We start from the raw sequence: 19,912 nt of genomic DNA on the forward strand, positions 1-19,912 counted from the left end.
AGCCGCAATCCACAGGCGCCAGCACGGGAGCGCCCATCCATCCGCGGCCTGGCACGGGACCGGGTGGAGGGCCGCACGCTCACAGGGGATGGGGAGGGGGCGCGAGACGGGCCGCACCACCACCCCCTTCCCCCAGCGCACACCGGGGCGACCCGCGGCCGGGGCACGCAGCGCACACACGCGGGCGCCCTTCACAGCTGGAACGCCGGCCCGGCCCGGCGTGACCCTCCCCCAGAGTTCAGGGGGGAGGCGCGGACCACGTTAGGCGAAGAGTGGCACTCGGCCCCCACCGCGGGGGCCGGCGGACCGCTCCCCCCCACGGCAGGGGAGGAGGGAACTCTGCCCACGCACAACTGGCAGCCGCAGGGGCGGCGGCTGACGACGCGCAGAGAGGCGGCGGGCTGGGGGATCCGACAAACCCCAGAAGAGGACACGCCTCCATGATCGCTAGAGAAGACGCTTTCTCGCCGAAGGTGGATCGCCCCCGACCCCCGGTCGCCCCCGTAAGGGCCCTGGGCGGAGGCGTTCAGGCACGCCCCGGGGGAGGTGTGGGGGGGGGTCTGCGGCATGGGGCAAAACACGCACGGTTGGCGACTCCTGAGCGTTCGCGGTCGGGGCCCCTGGTCCAAAAGCCCCCTCACTTCGAGGGGAACACTCCCCCGTCGGTATGGGAGAGGGGTCACCGAGGCAGACCAGGCCGGTGGCAGAGGCCTCCCACGGGGCCGGCCGGCACCACGTCGCCGGCCCAGCCCCACCACGATCGCCCACACGACCGTGCAACCACCCCCCCTCGGGCAGGGTGGGAAGAGCACAAGCCGTGCGCTCGCCTTTCGAAGTCCGCCACGCACACATCGTGGGGACGCCGAGACAACGCCCCCCGCCCGCCCACGCAGCGCAGGAGGATGCCTCTAGGCTTGCCCGCCTCGACCCCCCCAACCCCAAGCACGCTGCTCGAGGGTGTACCCAACGCAGCAGACGCTGCAGCGGCGACCAGAGGGGGACGCCGGGAACGAGGACGACAACCACCGCTCGGTTTCGGGCACCTTGGAGAACAACCCGGTGCGCTCCGGGGGCACCACAAAAGGGCCACACAGACCCAGCAGCCGCGCGCCAAACGGGGCGCGCGACCGGGCGGGCGGCACGGCCCCGCACCCGTCCGTCACGGGCAGGGGGGACCCCGGCCAGGCAACAGCCACACAGGGCGAGCGAGGGCTGCCCGCTGCGTCAAGAGGACTCACGACCCCCCGCCAACGCCACGAGGCCGAGGGCGGGGCGACCGCGGTCGGGCCGGATAGTCTCGCACCCGCGCCTCCCACGCACCGCCCACAGGCGGGGAAGGAGAGGTGAGGTGCCCGCGGGCAGAACGAGAAGAGCGGCCACCATTCACCATGAATGGACCGTCCCTCGCCTGGCACGCGGCTCAAGGCCCGGGAGAGCGCGACGTCACCACATCGATCAGGCCCCGAGGACGGGGAGGGTTGGGGGAGGTCAGTCAGGCCGGCGAGGACAGCGATCGGAGGAGCCCGCTTCAGCCTCGCCAGCCCCGCCTCCCAAGCACAACCCAAAGACGAGGACCGCCTGACACGCAACGGCACAGAGCCAGCGGGGTAAGGGGGAAGGTTGCCGCAAACCTCCCCCCCTCCCCCGGGTGCCGTCTCTCGAGGGGACAAGAGACCAACGCGAGAGGCGGGCACCACCGTCGGGACACTCCGACGCCCTAGAGCCGGCGCGCGGGCCCAGGCGGTCAGCTCAAAGGGAACAGGGCAGGGCGCTGGATCCCCAGGAACCCAGAACCCTGTCCGCGTGCGGAGGCCCAACCCCTCCAGCGACAGTCGCCGAAGGACAGCGTGTCAGTACTAACCTGCAGGCGGAAGATGACGATATGAGGTGATCAAAAACACCGCGCAGGAAGACGGGGACCGAGCCACTTGAACACGCCTGCCCCCACGACACTCGACACGGCCACCTGTCCCCAGCAGGTCCCCAGCGCCAGCAGACAAGGGGCACTCAGGGACATCTGGTCGGCCCCCGTGGCGTAGAGGGCCAGGGAGGCCCTCACCGTCCACGCGCGCCACCCAGGGCCCAGCACGGGGACTTGTGGAGGAGAAAACATCGGGACGGGACCGCCACGGCCCACGAGCGGCCGCGGGCCGACAGGGGTCGCCCTCGCCGGCCACCCAGGGCCCGGTCCCCGGCCCCAGCACGGGGACTTGTGGAGGAGAAAACATCGGGACGGGACCGCCGCGGCCCACGAGCGCCCGCGGGCCGACAGGGGTCGCCCTCGCCGGCCACCCGCGCCACCCAGGGCCACCCAGGGCCCGGTCCCCGGCCCCAGCACGGGGACTTGTGGAGGAGAAAACATCGGGACGGGACCGCCGCGGCCCACGAGCGCCCGCGGGCCGACAGGGGTCGCCCTCGCCGGCCACCCAGGGCCACCCAGGGCCCGGTCCCCGGCCCCAGCACGGGGACTTGTGGAGGAGAAAACATCGGGACGGGACCGCCGCGGCCCACGAGCGCCCGCGGGCCGACAGGGGTCGCCCTCGCCGGCCACCCGCGCCACCCAGGGCCACCCAGGGCCCGGTCCCCGGCCCCAGCACGGGGACTTGTGGAGGAGAAAACATCGGGACGGGACCGCCGCGGCCCACGAGCGCCCGCGGGCCGACAGGGGTCGCCCTCGCCGGCCACCCGCGCCACCCAGGGCCCGGTCCGCGCCCCCAGAGTAGGACTCGGAGGAAGCCACGGACGACTGGGTGCCACTCACAGGGCTGTCCCTGCCTCCCGAGCGGGAACCAGGGAAAATGGGTAGGAAAGGCGAGGCCGAGGGAGAGGGACACGCATGCACGGGACGGCGGCCGGTCGCCGGACACCCTCCTCTCCCGTCCGCGTGTGCCGTCTCCTTCCTGTCCCCGCGGGGTGGGTCGGGTCTCCAAAGCGGCCACAGCGTGCTGGTCGACCTGCCCGGGCAGCCCCGCAAGCCGCCTGGCTGGCTGAGCCTGGAAGCGCGGCGACAACGTCCTCCCGCCACACAGCCCTGCAGGCCCAAGCTCTGCCTCCCAGATGTCCCAGCCGGCGTCCCGGCACGAACCAGATGGCCCCGCGAAGGCTGCTTGCTTCCCGGAACTCAGCCTCGCTCGCATCGGGGACTGTCCCCTGCTTTGCCTGCTGCACCGAAGATTCAGAGGACAAGAGACTTGTAGAAAAGCGGCCGCCAGGTGGAGCCCGACCACAACCGGCGCCAGCCACCAGAGGTCTGCTGCAAAACACGGGGCAACCCTCTGGAGCCCATCATTTCAGAGTCCAGAAGGTCCCCCGGGGGCATCAAACACAGTCCCCCTACTCCCCACGGAAGCCATCGAAAAATGACGGGTCAGTCTAGGGCCACGCCACCCTGAACGCGCCCAATCTCGTCTGATCTTGGAAGCTAAGCAGGCCCCGGCCTGGCTAGCACTGGGATCAAAGAAAGGATGGGTCGGCCCGACCACCGACATCGTCCACCAAACCCGTCTCTGCACAGACCACAACATAGCCGAGAGACAGACAGGCAGAAACAGAAAGAGAGAAAGGGAGAGAAAGGAAAAGAACAGAAAGAAAAGAGACGGAGAAACAGAGAGAGAAAGTCAGAAAGAAGAAAACAGTAAATAAGAAAAGACAGGAAGAGGGCACGGGGAAGAAAGAAAAAGGAAGGGAGGAAGGAGATAGGAAACACAGAAAGACAGAAGGAAAGAAGAAATAAGGAAAGAAAAGACAGGCAGAAAGAAAGAGAATGAGAAAAAGGAAGGAAGGATGGAAGCAGAAAGAAAGAAGAAAGAAAGAAAGACAGACAGAGACAGAAGGAGGGAAAGAAAGAAAAGAAAAAGAAAGGAAATTAAGAGAGAAAAAGAAAGAGCACGGAAAGATGGAAAGAGAAAAAGATAGAGAGAAGGAAGGAGAGAGACAGTATAGAAAGAGACAGAAAGGAAGAAGGAAGGAGAGAGAAAGGAGAGAATGAGAAAGAAAGAAGGTAGGAAAGTAGAAAGGGGGAAGAAAGATGGAAAAAACAGAGATAGAAACACAGGATAACAGGAGAAAGGAAGAGAGGAAAGAAATACGGAAGGAAGGAAGGCAGGCAGGCAGGAAGGAAGACAGGAAGACTGAAAGAAGGAAACAACAAAGAAGTAAAGAAAAGGCAGAAGGAGGAAGAGAAAGAAAGAAAGAGGGGGGGGGGAGAGATGATAGGATGAGAAAACCTTTCTGTCGTGGAATCATAAAACCCCTTCCTATCTTAGGATCATGAAACCCAGGGTGGAACTATGATACACTTCACATTCTCAGAGCACGCCGGCTGGTGAAACAAAGAAAGAAGTCAGGGACAGAGAGAACACATTCACGGGGCCTGGCCGGGGGCCAGGGTGGGGCGGCCCGAGGCTGTCGCCAGAGCCATCTCTGTGGCAGGACGTCGCAACACGCCTACCGGATTTTCCCATAACGCTCGCCCGCCGCCAGGTGACCCCCGTCATCCACCGATCCAAGTGTCAGCCTGGAAAGGACGGGCTCCCTCGTGGGGGAGGGAGCGTGGGGGCGGGAGTGGGTACACACTGGGTCGCAGGCCTCCTCCCGGCCCCTCTCGGACCACGTCTCTCAGCCCTCGGGCACACTCCCCACCACTAGTCGACCAGAGAGCCCCCGGGGGCGGGGGGCCGGAGGGGGGCGTCCACGGCAGGGAGAGAGGACAGGGACCCATCGGCCCGTGCTAGATGCCACGGGTGGAGGCAGGACCTGCTGAAGACACACGAACAGTACGGAGAGGTTCAGAGCGGGGCCTAGGCGCAGCCACTCACGATGATCTCACAGTTGGACTATCTGTCACGGTGGACCGAAGCGCATGAAGTGGGCGCTCCCGGAAACGGCGTGTGTGTGTGTGTGTGTGTGTGTGTGTGCGCGCGCGCACGCGCGCGCGCGTGTGCCTGTGTGTGGGAGGGAGAGAGAGAGAGAGAGAGAGAGAGAGAGAGAGATGGGAGAAGACGGTCGGTACATTCACTCACTCCTGTACCCGGGCCAGTCGTTTCTCCCGAAGGACAGAAATCCATAAAACACCCACGTCTAAAGAGTGTTTACACAGAGCTAACCCTAGGTCGAATCAGTCAGGAGTCGAGTGCGGGGAATCCTATGGTCCCAAACTGGGACTCCAGTCCCGGCCCCATAGCAAAAGGGGGTCATTTCTCAGAAAACGCACGCACACAGAATCGGGCAACGTTTATACAATTTTATACCGTGGTAGTGACTTCCTTCCCCGCCCCCGTGTTCTTAGGATCGGTCTCACTACATAGTACTTTTTTTTTTTTTCTGAGCTTTATTTTATTTTATTTTATTTTACTGTCATTTCGTTAGAGATGATGGGGAGGGGTGGCGGGGGAGCAGGGCATAGTTCACTCACTGGAAGCCTCAAACTCCTGGGCTCCAGCGATCCTCCTTCCTCAGCCTCCCAAATCGCTGGGGCTACAGGCGTGTGCCACCATGCCCGGCTAATTTTTTTCTATTTTTGGTAGAGACGGGGGTCTTGCTTTTGCCGAGGCAGGTCTCGAACTCCTGACCTCAAGCGGTCGGTCCTCCTCCCCGCCTTGGCCTAGGATTACAGGCGTGAGTCACCAAGCCTGGCCTGGATCGGTTTTTAATAGGTAAGGTCTACGAGACATCCCAGTCCAAACATCGATTCGGTAGGTCTCTACAGGACTCCGGGCGGAGATCCGATCTGGGGTTTACAACGTGGAGAATTAAGGCCTGGCTAGCAAATAGCCCAGTGACTGAAGAGGGACGATGCTCGTCAGTCGTACAGAGCCTGAAAAGATGCAACACGGGGAAACGTTTCCAGGTTCCTCTCAGAAGAGGATGTCAGATGAGATGCCGAAACGAAAAGAATGGGTTCAAGCCAAAAGGAAAAATAGATAAATAAGTCAATAAATAAAACTACGGGAGACAGCCAGGAGACACTGTTTCCTCAGAAATGGCTAGGAAGCCTCCCAGGATAACCTGGATAGCAGCATATGTTCCTCCTCCTCCTCCGGCTCCCTCTCTTGTGTTCGTGTTTGTTTTCTGTAAACGCCAAGATGGGGCAGGGGTGGGGGACACCACGCCGGGTGGGCGAGCAGATCACCCTTCCCACCACAGGAGGGAGCACACACACACACACACACCCACCCACCCACCCCAGGTCATCACTCTGTAGTTCCGCGTGAGTGAGGTGAGGCCCGGAACGGTGCTAGTAGCTTTCCAAGTGGTCAAAAAGAATGCACAATAACTGGACCGAGGCCTGTCTGGACGCTGTAAAGGCCCACTTGAAAACTTATGCTTGCTCGCTAGGTGACCGATGTCCGCTTGACCTATGTCTGTAATTGGAAATACGTACCTTGCGGAGATAAAACAAAGCAATTAACTTGTAACTAAGTGTTTAAACTTTCCAGCTGCCTGTCGTAAAATTGATTGTGCTTGCTTAACGCCTGAAAGAATGTTCCTTAATTGGAGCTATCTGTTTCTGTAAACCTGCTCGCTTAAAGACTGTAACCGAAACGAAACGGGGGCCCGAGGCTGGTCCCGGACCACACAGCTGCGGAGTAGGTGGTATAGTGTTGTTTCAACCGCCGTGCCTAAAGTCACGGAGCTCTAGCTTAGGATAGTCTGAAACCTTCCTGCTTTTTTCGGCTCGGGGCCATTCTCTGTACCTGTACCCTAACAGGGCAGGGGGTGGTCGCTGGCCAGCTAATGTGGACTCATGACTTGGCTCAATTCGGTCTCTAGGTTGTCCTGTCTCGCACTCCGTACTATAACAGATGCCACACCGGTTCAACCCAGCTCTGAAGGAAAGAAATGCCGAGCGTTCCCCTAGCCGGAGGAAGGCAAAACGCACCTCTGCCTTCCTCTGAGGGCACGTCTGAGTGAACGGGTCGTTCTCCCTGCCCGTCACCCCAAGCCCCTCATCCCGGACCCCACCACACCCGGCCTTGACCTCCTCGGCCCTGCCCACCAGGCCCCATCATGGCCTCTGGAGCCTGGGCTCTCTCTCTCTCCAGGCACTGGCACTGCCCCCCGCCCCCACCCCGGGACCTGAGATCCAGGGCCTCTGTCTCCCAGGCCTCCCAGCTGTCTTGACTTGCGGACTCAGTGCCTGCTCTGCCAGAGAGACCTCTTGCTGCGGGGTGGCTCTCAGTGGCTGCATCTCAGCGGTCTAACGTGTCCCCCACCATCCACGTGGCCGCCGGCGTCAGGCTTCGGTGCCGTAGTGCCACCCTGCCTCCCTTCCGGGGGAATCCCACGCTGCCTCAGGCCCATTATGACCTGGAAGAGGCTGCACCTGTGGGGTCTGCCCATTTCCACTACCCCCCCCCCACACACGTCACCCCCCGGTCCCCCCATAGGGGTTAGGAAGAAGGCAACACTTTCTGGTACAAGGGTTGAACTGAAGGGGCGAGTGAGTGGCCACCTGGCAGGGGCATCGCAACAGATGGCTGAAGAAGTCAGCCGCCGAGTGCAGAAATGTCACGGAACTTGGGGTGCCACTGCCTTGCTGAGATAGGGCCAGGGCAGGCTTTAAAAGGCTAAAATTCTGCCTGCCTTTGGTACGTTAATACAGAACCCATGGTCCTTTCTAATTTTTGATTCCCGGAGAGGCAGGAAGTATTCCAAATGGCCACGCCATGGCTTTTCTAAATTGCCCACAAGGCCTTCTCCGACCCAGCGGGTCAGGGGTTTGCTTTGGTGTTACATCGTGGTAAAAGAGACATCCCACAGCAGTGACCATGTCCATCGACTCCGTCGGCGCTCTCAGGCTCGTAGTCCCACTTTTCAGACAAGCCTGGATGGCCACTCCGTGTCACTCTTTGCCAAATGCCAGCCACTCTCCTCCCCGCCCCGCATCCCCCATTTGGCCACCACAACTCTTCATCCCCAGGCGCCCTCCGGTAAAGTGTGCTCCTGTCTGTACACCTACTCCGTTGGGGGCGGGGGGGGGGCGGGAGGTGGCACAAGAGGTGGCTGGTGGCCGGAGCAGGCCCGCCACCTTGAGTGTGTGGAACAGCGCTGAGGATTTCCTAAGGGAAGAAAGAGGGTGGGGAGAGCGAGAGAGCATCTCCTCCTCGTGAACCTCACAGATGATTGAGGACAAACAGGCCTGCACGGGGAGGGGGGGGGCAGGGAGGGTGCCGAGTCTGCACCAGAGAAAATGGCTTTGTGGGGGGGTGGGAGGGGAAGAGGGCAGAAAGATTTTCTGTCTTTTTAAAACTTCCCCCAGGCTTTTGGGAACTTGCAGCCCGGCCTGCATCCCTGAGGCACGTTAACTCTTTGGTTATAACTCCAGGTGGCCCCCAGGGTGGGCGGCCCACAGAGTTCAAGGGATTTCTTCTCAGCAGAGACGGGACCTTTAGAACAGCTAACTGCAGTAATTGCCTGAAGCTGAGAACCAACCCTCCCTCCTTTTAAACCTCTGTATTTCTGCCTAGGCCTATGTTCACGAAATTTGGGGGTTTGAGACTGAGAAGCTCTACCCTATTTATTTCCTCCTTTGTCAGCAAAGTAGACTCTCTGTTTTCTTACTCCTCATACCGCTTGTCCTCGTTATTCGGCCTCGTGGACAAGCAGCTGAGCTTTCGGTCACAAGTCCACACCCCAGGGTGGAGGGGTCCAATCCACCCCTGTCCAGACCTGGGCCCTTCCTGCCTCCCTCTCGAGACGATCTGTTTGGCAGCCCAGCCGCCTTGGACTGGGCCACAAGGAGGACACAAAGTAAAGACCCAGCCCCCCCGCCCCCCCCCCCCACACACACACACACACACACGGCAGTGGCGGTGGGTGGCAGTTCTCCAAGGGTTTGGGGCTTTTCCTGAGGCAGGAGACGGAGGGGACTGATTTCTTTAGAGCTCCGTCCCCTCCCCCATGCGCTGTGCCGCCTGGAAGCGGCAGCTCGCGGGGCGGGGTCGGGGCTGAAAGCGGCTCCGCCCGAGAGAAGCCCGAGGCGGCTACGTGCAAGCGCGCATGCGCAGTCAGCTCGCGGGGCGGGGTCGCGGCTGAAAGCGGCTCCGCCCGAGAGAAGCCCGAGGCGGCTACGTGCGAGCGCGCATGCGCAGTCAGCGCAGTGAGTGGAGGAGGGGTGGAAAACGGCGGAAGGGCTCCGCCGGGGGCCCGGCCATCTGTGCGGCCAGGCTAGGGGTTTCCCTCTTGGGCCGGGAGCTCGTACCCCGCCCCCAGCCCGCAGGCAATCCCGAGGGGCAGAAGCACGACTTGCTGGGCACCTCCTCGGGCGAAGCGGTCGCGGTGGCTGGGTTACGTGGGGCCCAGACGAGTCTCTGGTTCTGGGAGCGGCACCTCCCCCACGCGCCTCTCCTCTTGGGCCTTCACCCCTCCTCCCCCCCCCCCCGCTCCGGCCCCAGGGGATGGGAGGAGTGGGGGGCAGGGAGACGACCTCAGGGAGGAGCCAGACCAACTGAATGAAAGCTTTTCATGAACTCGTGTGTCTTTGCCAGGGAAACACCATTTCTGGAGTCTATGAACTAAAATAAAATCTTAAGCCGCCCCCCGCCCGCCACCGCCAGCTGACCCGTCCCGTGGTTGGCCCAGGGAACCCTAGAAAAACCCTTAAACCTGAGCTGCTGCCCCGCAAGGACAGGGGAAGTCAGACACCCCTCCCTGATGGAGTCAGATTTTATAACAATGAGATACTGAATGTCCGACGGGCCTAAGGCCAGGCAAGACAAAGCTTAACGCATATCTAGCAGGCCAACCGTTTACTGAACTACAGGGCACTTGAGTTTTGGGTAAACTGTCCAGTGGCTTGTCTGTGATTAGCAGACCTCCTTACCTTAACTGAAAACATGATGCAAAGCTTTTAGGCAGAGGTTCATTTATGTCATCAATTGCAAATCAAAGAATCTTTAAACCCAGCTGTAAACCTGTAAACACCGCACCCTCCCTCCCCCGCCCCCCCCCCAACTGCCAGATGTCCTGCCTTTTCAGCCCAGACCAATGTACCCCTTCCATGTTTTGATTTGTGATTTTACATGTAATTCCTGTCTCCCTAAAATGTATGAAGCCAAACTGTAACCCACCCCACCACAATGGGTCCGCTTGCTCAAGGCTTCTTGGGCGTAGCTCTCTGGGCCATGATCACGGCCGTTGGGCTCAGAATAAAACTCTTTAAATTATTTTGCAGTGATTTGGGGTTCTTTTCCATGGACGAGTCAATCGTGTTCACATTATTTTAGCCTTGGGAGCTTTTTCTTTTCTATTATGTCTGATCCTGATCGCTAGCCAGGTATTCATTCATATTTTTGGTTGGTGGTGGTGCTCAAGCTCGTCTTTGTACATCCCAGATTGGCGTAAGCCACCGTGAATATGTTTTACACCTTCCAAGAGCTAGCGCTTATTGCCGTATCATAACCAGGGCTCGCAGCAATTTTTCTTTTTTTTTTTTTTAAAGCTGCTTCCACTTTCCACCTAGGTATACATACGAGTATCCCCTTTAAATGAATGCTTGCATCGAGGAACCAGGAAGTGGTTTTTGTTGTTGTTGCTGTTGTTGTTTTCCCCCAGTCATTTATCTGCTCCTCAACCCTCATTATTTATCACACACACACACACACACACACACCCCCACCCCATCTCTGTAGAAAAGCTCACGGAGATTGTTCATCCACCGCGTGCTTTCTGTTGACAGTATCTGAGACGATAAGGAGCACCATGCATTCTGTTCTAAGAGAAAAATTGCATATATCAGTATGATTATATTTTACTTCTTGTGTGAATTTAGTGGATCTCATAAAAGCTGATCTTGATTTTCACAGCAGAGAAAAGTGGGCTTCTGTTTTGGTTTTGTTTTTGTTTTTCTGGAGGGGTGGTGTCTTCACATAAGTGATCATCTTTACAAGTATGCTATATGCGAGAAATTTCAGAAAGCTGCAAAGAGTGACTTGTTGACAATGCTTGCATTGAATGATGTATCTGAATCTGTGAATCGAAGGGGTCAGCATCTGACCAGAAAGCACTGTTAGAAGAAGAGGGGTTTCGGGTCTTTTCCTAAATTGTATCTGCCTAAGGCGGAAAATATTTCTGTTTCCCTATGACATGGTATTTTCCTCACAAGCAGTGTTAATGGCTCCATATGTCTCTAGACTGGCTGCAGAGCAGAGACTCCATGGTCTCCACTACTTGACTCTGTCTGTCCAAGAATGGCCTCCACAGCTCTCCTCTGTGAGATATCCACTCTCAGAGGTGGCACGGTATGGTGGGTAGGGGGATATGCTGGATTTTGAAAACTCAGAGTTTGAACTCCAGTGCTTTATTTCTTAGCAACATGAACTTTGTCAGATCACATCACCCTGCTGAAGCCCAGTCACCTAAAGGGTAGAAAATGCAATGGATAGATTGACGCTTCTCTTCTCTTCTCCTCTCTTCTTTCTCTCTTTCTTTCTTTCCTTGTGTCTTCCTGTCTCTGTCTCTCTCTCTCTCTCTCTCTCTCTCTCTCTTTCTTTTTGTCTTTTTCTTTTTTTTCTTTTGACGGGCCCTCACTCTGTTTCCCAGACTAAAGTGCAGTAGCATCATCATAGATCACTGCAACTTCAAACTCTTGGCCTCAAGCGATCCTTTCCCCCTAGGCTTCCCAAAGTGCTAGGATGCAGTTTTATTTTTATCTGTGACACCATGGGAGGAAATATCTTTTAGGGTCATAGGGTCAGAAATTTAGATCTCTTCTTTGAACTCATGGTAGCGGCTAACTGGGATTTTCAGTGTGTAAACGTAAGCCACTTGTAATTTCACCAGTACTCCCGTTACTTGTCATCTATTCAGGAGGTGAACTCTTCTTCCCCTACCATCTACTGTTCAAACGCGTTGGCCACAAGGATAATTTGAATATCAGATTCAGAGCACAAATAATTAAGGTCCTGTAGCGTTAATAAGTAAAAGGGGCCACACACAAACCTGTGGAAGTCTGTGTCCCTTCCAGTTTTTTTGTTTGTTTGTTTGTTTGTTTGTTTGTTTGTTTTTGGGTCCCCCCCCCCCCCGAGACTGAGTCTCACTCTGTTGCCCGGGCTAGAGTGAGTGCCGTGGCGTCAGCCTAGCTCACAGCAACCTCAAACTCCTGGGCTCAGTCGATCCTCCTGCCTCAGGCTCCCCAGGAGCTGGGACCACAGGCATGTGCCACCATGCCCGGCTAATTTTTTTCTATATATTTTTAGTTGTCTGGACAATTTCTTTCTATATTTTTAGTAGAGACGGGGGCGGGGGGGTCTCACTCTCGCTCGGGCTGGTCTCGAACTCCTGACTTTGAGCGATCCTCCCGCCTCGGCCTCCCAGAGTGCTAAGTTTACAGGCCTGAGCCAACGCGTCCGGCCTGTGTCCATTCTTTAATGTTGTGTGTTGCTCAGTTATGAAAAGGCAAGGGAACATAAAATCCGAGTTTTAGGGATGACTTATAGGCTCAGTATTCTTTTTTTTTTTTTTTTTTTTTTTTGCCTCCTCTAAGCCTATGTGAATATCAAGGAGGGTAAAAAATTCAGTGTTCTCAGTTCAGTGCCCAACCAACCTCTGTTTCCAGAGTAAAAATTGAGCATCCTATTACACCTTTATTTCCCTTTGGTATGCTAAGGCCCAACTCGGCAGAGAGGTCACTGTTTATTCTCTTTGCTAAGATCACATGTGCCATAGTCTGTCTGCTTTGTCTCCTTTAGGGGTAATCATCCAATCTTACCCGGGCCCCTCACATCCTCGTGACAATAGGCCTCCTTGGTTTACTGAAATAGAAAAGACCGGCTCATCAGCAATGTTTGATCGGTTGCTTCAGAAACAAATGTTGTTCTGCTTTCTTTACTATGTTTTTTTTTTTTTTTCCTTCTTTCTTCCGTCAGACCCAATCCGATATAGGTGGGAGAGAAGGTAACCGGAGCCTCTTGAAAAACCGAAGTGAACCAAAGCGAGCTCACAGATTCAGATAGAAATCAGGAGGAAGAAAAATTGAGAGATAACATGGATTTTCTGTCTAGCGGGTGTTCTCACACTTCAATTTTACCAGAAGCGTTAGGTAGGATGACGATGACGATAATTGTGACAAACACTATTCTCATTGGACAGATAAGGAGGCAGGCTCAGAGTGACGAGTAACCTGGGCCTAAATAGATCGCTAAGAAGCATCATAGTGTGTTCCTTGGTTACGCTGTTTTGTGAAGCTCAAAAAGTTTGGGGTGCGCGTGCGCGTGCGTCCATGTGCGTACGCAATCATAGGTGTTCTAGTAAAACGGATATGAGGTAGGATTTCCCATACCTTCAATGATTTCATGTCCTGCAGGAACATAATGTTCCGGGATCAGGTTTTTATTCTGCCTTCTGTGCCACATGCTCAACATGCCTGTGACTTTACAGCCGAGACTTGCTCAGGGGGAGCCCATTCTCATCTTCTGGGAGGTTCTGCTAATCTTTAAAAGACAAGGACATAGGAAGATGATCCTATAACAACGACTGTGACCACGATTAAAGGCTTACTGTTTACCACGCGTGCTTCTGTGGGCTTTGCCTGCATTTGCTTTTTCACTCTGCACAATATCCCTGTGGGGTAGGCACCATGATTTCTGCATTTGCAGATGAAGAGGCTGAGGCTCAAGAGGATGTATGACTCGCCAAGTTACCAAACACGGAGTGTCGTCCAGGTAGCCAGTCCAGGCCCCCCGGCTCTGCAGCCACTCTGCAATGCTGATTCTGAGCCTGACCGTTTCATCACTGGTGGCTCCCTGAGAACCTTGACTCGGCCCCCTTCCTCAGTTCACTTGGGAAACATATTCATGTGTGTGTATTTCTCTCCTTCCCTCTCCCACCCCCCCCCCCGTTTTAGTTTTTATTATTTTGAAAAGTGCATAGAACGATAAAAACTTTAAAAGTAGGAAAAAGCTTACGGAACACATAAGGACACAGAGAAAGAAAATATCTGTGTACAACAGTGCAACGCATTTGTGTTTTAAGTCGTGGTGTTGCAAAAGAGTCCAAAAGTTTAAAAGAAAGAAAAACAAACAAACAAACAAACAGACAGACAAACAAACAAACAAAAAAAAAGCCAAACCACCATGGAAAAGTTTATGAAGTGAAAACACTTACAGTAAGCTAAGGTTAATGTATTATTGAAGAAAGAAATTTCTAAAGGTAAATGTCGTGTGGCCTAAGTGTCCAGGGTTTATGAAAACCTACAGTAAGTAATGTCCTAGGCCTTCACATTCACTCACCACTCACCGCCAACTCACAGACTCACCCAGAGCAACCTCCCGCCCGCCCTGCAAGCTCCATTCACCGTAAGTGCCCTGGCCAGGTGTCCCACTGCACAGAAACCTATTAGACTGCATTTCTTCCCATTACTATCAGTAGTTGTACATTTCTTAGGACTGTAGGCCTACGATACACCTCCAGGCATAGTTAGGGGTTGGGAAGAGGAGGGAAGAGGCCATTCTTCATTTATTAATTGGGTAGCATGGGGGCAGGGGAGGCAGTTTCCTCCTTCTCCCCCTCTTGTTTTTCTTTATTCCTCTCCCAGTTCCCCCTTCCATCGTCTCGATGGATTTGGATGAGACGTAGACATTTTCTACGTCAGGCCTTAATCATACCGAGGGAGCAGGAGAAAAGTAAGCCGCCTACCATGACACGATGGAATGGAAGTTTGTCAGCCATTGACTGCTGTGGCATTCCGACATTTAGTGTCTTCAGGACATTCTATATTTCTGCTATCCCACTAGAATATATCTCCTCGATCACTACTGTGTGGCCACATCCCAGCTGTTTCGTGAGCCACCCTCAATGTTCGTGACGATGTAGTGTGGAGACTCCCTCCGTCTGGTGCCTTAAACTCGCACATTTGGGGTTTTGTATCAGGATAGCAAAGCGATCACCTTTAAATAACCTGGCTGGCCATGGTGGCTCATGCCCGTGATCCCCGCAACTTGGGAGGCAGAGACGGGAGCGTGACTTGAGCCCAGCAGCTGGAGACCAGCCTGGGTAACACGATGAGACCTCATCTCTACCAACAAAAAAAAAAAAAAAGAAAAATTATGGCGGGTGTGGCAGCATTTGCCTATAGTCCCAGCTACTCAGAAGGCTGAGGCAGAGAGGATCACTTAAGCCCTGGATTTGGAGCTTGCTGTGAGCTACAATCAGGCCAAGGCGGCCTGGGAGAGGACAGAGTGAAAGAAATCCTGTCTCAAAAAAAAAAAAAGAAAAGAAAAGAAAAGAAAAGAAAGAAAACAAGACCGATAACACAACACAACTTACAAGACTTGGTGTTACCGAAAGCTCGGCCACTTGCCCACGAGGCCGAATAACGAGGACAAGCTGTTTGAGGAGGAAGGAAAGAGAGAGTCTATTTTGCCGGTAAAGGAGAAAATAGGGTAGACCTTCCCATCTCAAGCCTCCGAATTTCCCCGAACATAGGGCTAGGCAGAAATACAGAGCTTTTAATGAGGGGGGGAGGGGTTCTCAGCTTTAGCGTTGATTGTGGTTAATTATTTCAATCGTCCAGGCTCTGCCAAAAACAAAGCCTGTGAACTCTGCCGGCCGCCCACCTGGGGGGGGGGGCGGGGCAGGGGACCACTTGGGAGTTTTAAGAAAAGATTTAACCTGCCTTGGGGACATAGGCCAGACTACAAGCTCCCAAAAGTGGTGGTGGTGGTGGTGGTGGTGGTGGTGGTGGGGAGCGTAAAACGACAGAACGTCTTTCTGTCCTTTATTGGTTTCTCCTTTTTCCCCCCTAGGTGCCAAAAGACCTGAGACTGATGCCGAAAAGAAATAGGTACAGGCGCCCACGTGCACACACAAAGATATACGATCGAATACATCGTGTTGACAGTCGGGGAAACTGGAAGATGATGGGGAAGTATCACGAGCAACTTTGTATTTCTTCCAGGACAGGAAAATGGACACGAAGAGAAAAATTCATCGTTCTCGGCGTAGGATAAAAAGCCACATCTTGTTACTTAATATAATTCATTCTGTGATTTAAGTTTTTATACGATATGATATTCGATAAGCCTAAAACACAAGATAAAAGAGAAACAAACAAAAGGGAAAAAATAAAAATAAAAAAGACGACGGGCAGAGGCCTACGGTCCCGGGAGGAGGCAGAGAGCGGGAGGAGGGGCGCCTCCCGCAGACAACAGGGCGGGTGGGCGGAGACCCGCTAGAGGCTAGGGCTGCCCCGGGCGGGCCCAGAGCTGCGGGGCCCGGGAAGAAGAGGGTGGGACCGTCCGGACCGTGCTCTCCTCCCCGCCCTCCACACCTCCCGGGAGTCAGCTCTTAAACTCCCAACGTCACCTGACTTTCCGGATCCCGAGGTCTGATCAAAGTGGCCGCTAGGTGACACCCAGCAACCGCTGCCGGTGTCATCCTGAAAAGAACGGACCCTATGACTGACGGGGGTGGGGCGCACAGTGGGTGGCCCGGCCAGCTCCCCTTCCTCCTCGGAGCGGATCGGATCATCTGGAACTTTATCCAGAGAGGAGAGAGTGCCCCTGGGTGTGTGCTAGAAGCCGGAGGGTTGGGGCAGGGACCTACCCAAGAGAGAAGTAGAGTACAGGGAGTTTCAGAGTTGACCCACTCACCATCTCGCCCTGGTCAATACAAGAGTGGCAATATCTGTCACCGTGGAATGAACACTTGGTACCGAAGACCTTTGTCTATGCTGGCCCCCGTATGCCTAGGGGGGGCATGTGGCCAGAATCTGACATCCTAAACGTCTTCGTAGAAAGAATTTGGGGGTGGGGGTGGGGGAGAGAGACAGAAAAAGAAAAGAGAGGGGGAAAGAAATGGCTGCCACAAAACTATCAGAACAGAGAAGCGACCGATAGGGCCTATCTGGTTAAGTTCTTTCCCTACCCAGAGAACGACTTGACGTAGCTGACGTCACTGCAGTCAGGCCACGTTCCGGTGGACACAGAGAGTCAGGGATAGAATTTCACGCTCGGCACTGTCTCTCGGGACAGCGGGAAGGTGGAGGGTGGCTGAGGGTTCTATGCTCCTTTATCACACACCGTCAGGTAGGTCAGGTAAAATTGAGGACAGATTTCCAGTGTTTCGAGAAAGGAAGAGCACTCGTGCAGGCCATCTATCTGTACGTGGGAGAGTGTCCCCGAAAAGTGGCTTTAAGTGCCGGGATGTGCCTAGGCCAAGAAGGTACACGATCCTGAGTGAGAATGGTCCGTCCCATCGAGTCAGTCGGTAGGAGGCCACCGGGTCGAGACGGAACTGCCCCCCCCACCCGCCCCCGCCCCCGCCCCCGCCCCCCAGAGCAGACAGACTCAGAATGGAGTCACTCGGTGCCAGTGCCCTGCCCGGGTGCCCCATCATTCAACCGAACTGGGAAACAGGTGGGCTTTCCGACCCTCGGGAGGGAGCTTCACCGGCGGGCGGACAGATCAGAAGGGGCCCGGCTCCCTTGAGCGGGCAGGCTGGGGACGGTCGGTGGGGTCTCTTGACAGGAGGCACCACGGAACCCTTGAGGCAATGTCGGGGGCACCTATGTTGCGGTCCAAAGCTAGCGTCTGAGAAGTCGTCCCGAAAGCATGATGGCGTCAACAAGTCCCCTCCGTTCAAGAAACGAGATTCATTTCTAGAGGAGGGCCACCCCCGCGGGAGGACCGTAGGCTTCCTGTGGACATTCTCTTCAAAAGGCAATTCACTCAGCGGAGTGAAAATCGGAAAAATCGCTGTCCTCTGACGCAGCTGCAGAGAAAAGATGGCACCAAAATCAATGAAACACACACACACACACACACACACACACAAACACACCTCCTCCCATCTGAACGAGCACTCCGGACGGTCACATAGGGAGAGCGACGGGCTCTCTTCCCCCCCTGTGGTTTTCTACCTTTCGTTGCGGTTTTTTCCCTCAGTGGATAGAGGAGGAGACACAGGGGGCTCAGCCGGCATGCGAGTGGGTTTATCATCCTCTGTGAGTATCAACACGCGACACCACCTAAGTGAAGGAACACACCGGTGTTTCATGTGATGTGGCTCAATGCCTGGCAGATACGAGCCTTTGCAGGCCTCCTCGTGATCGACAGGACGTCGCCTTGGACACGGACACATCTTGTCCCTCCCTCCCGAGGCGATAGGCGGTTCCGTACCTCCTCGGGGCCAGGGCACAGTCTGCCTAGGCACCTACAACACGTGTGGCAACAGCCTCGATGGCTCTGCCATGAGAACGAACTCCCGTGGCACGGGGGTGGGGTGGGGGGGGGGTCGGGTGCTGAAGAATTCAGCTGAGTGAAGGAATGCCACGGGATTCAGAGTGCCATCGGTGGGCTGAGAGGCGAGCAGGGCGGGCTTTGAAAGGGTAACATTCTCCCTGCCTTCCGTCTGTCTGTGAATACAGAACGTACACGCCAGGCGGGGTGGCTCACGCCTGTAATCCTAGCACTCTGGGACGTAGAGGCGGGTGGATCGCTCAAGGTCGGGAGTTCGAGACCAGCCTGAGCAAGAGCGAGACCCCCATCTCTACTAAAAATAGAAAGAAACTATATATCTAAAAATATATACAGAAACAGTATCTAAAAATATATACAGAAAAATATTAGCCGGGCACGGTGGCGCATGCCTGTAGTCCCAGGTACTCGGGAGGCTGGGGCAGTAGGATCGCTTGAGCCCAGGAGTTTGAGGTTGCTGTGAGCTAGGCTGACGCCACGGCACTCTAGTCTGGGCAACAGAGTGAGACTCTGTTTCAAAAAAAAAAAAAAAAAAAAAAATATATATATATATATATATATACACACACACACACACACACACACACGCACACACACACACACGTATATCCAATTAGCTGGGCATGCTGGCACATGCCTGTAATCCCAGCTACTCGGGAGGCTGAGGCAGTCTGATCGCTTGAGCCCAGGAGTTTGAGATTGCTGTGAGCTAGGCTGACGCCATGGCACTCTAGCCAGGGCAACAGAACGAGAGACTCTGTCAGAAAGAAAAGAAGAGCGAGAGCGAGAGAGCGAGAGAAAGAAAGAAAGGAAGGGAGAGAAAGGAAAGAGAAGGAAGGGGGGGAGGGAGAGAGAGAGAGAGAGAGAGAGAGAGGAGAAAACTATTAAAAAATTCGGGACCAGATCCATCGGTCGGTACTCAGAAGCGTGACGATCGGGTGTTCCCGAGCACGTGTGAGATGTGTCTTCTCCCTGACGCCGCGTTTCCTCCACACACACATCACCCATCTGCCGTGGAAAAAAAGCAACAAAAAGAGAGAAAGAGATTAAGAAGGGAAAATGGAAACAGGGCAAAAGAGGAAGAAAGAAAGAAATTTCGAAAAAAAGAGACCAAAGTCACAGCGAGAAGGAAGAATACTGAGCCCAGAGCGACACCTAGTGACCACACCGTCACAAGCACCCTAGGGCCCCAATTCGCCAGAGACATCTGGTGGACCCCAGGGCAACATGTGGTCGACCCGGGGCCATGGCGTCTGCAGCCGATTCCCAGGCGGGCACACGAGCCCGGGGAAACTCATTCTCAGCGCGGGGAGGAGGGGAGGGGAAATAATAGCAAAGTCACACCAGATCCCTTTCTAGTTCATAAACGTGTTGATTGCGTGTTCACGCGCACGTGTGAGAAGGGCCTCCTGGTGTGTCGGCACGTCACCCGCGTGACGTGAAACCATGAATCCGGGGGGGGGGGGAGCGGAAAGGCGGGCAGGAAAAGGCAAAGAGAGAATAGATAAAATGAAAGGACCAAAAAGAAAGTCACACAGCAGGGTAGGGGAGTGAGAGCAAGTCGAGAGACTGCAGACAGAAACTCCGAGAGGAGAGGAATGCTCCGGAGCGCCCCCTCGCCCCACGCGAGAAGAATACCGATCGCAGGGTGACCCCTAGGGGCAGCGAGGCCAGAGAGACCAAATCCGTCCCAAAGCCTCCCTGTCAGGATGACAACC

General features: G+C 55.3%; 1 pseudogene; it reads left to right on the forward strand.

Moving 5' to 3' along the window:
• Window positions 1-19,541: 19,541 nt before the first annotated feature.
• LOC138380607 (small nucleolar RNA U13) lies at window positions 19,542-19,633 on the forward strand (annotated as a pseudogene).
• The last annotated feature ends 279 nt before the right edge of the window (window positions 19,634-19,912 follow it).

The sequence above is a fragment of the Eulemur rufifrons genome, unplaced genomic scaffold, assembly GCF_041146395.1.
Source record: "Eulemur rufifrons isolate Redbay unplaced genomic scaffold, OSU_ERuf_1 scaffold_576, whole genome shotgun sequence".
NCBI classification, from domain to species: domain Eukaryota; kingdom Metazoa; phylum Chordata; class Mammalia; order Primates; family Lemuridae; genus Eulemur; species Eulemur rufifrons.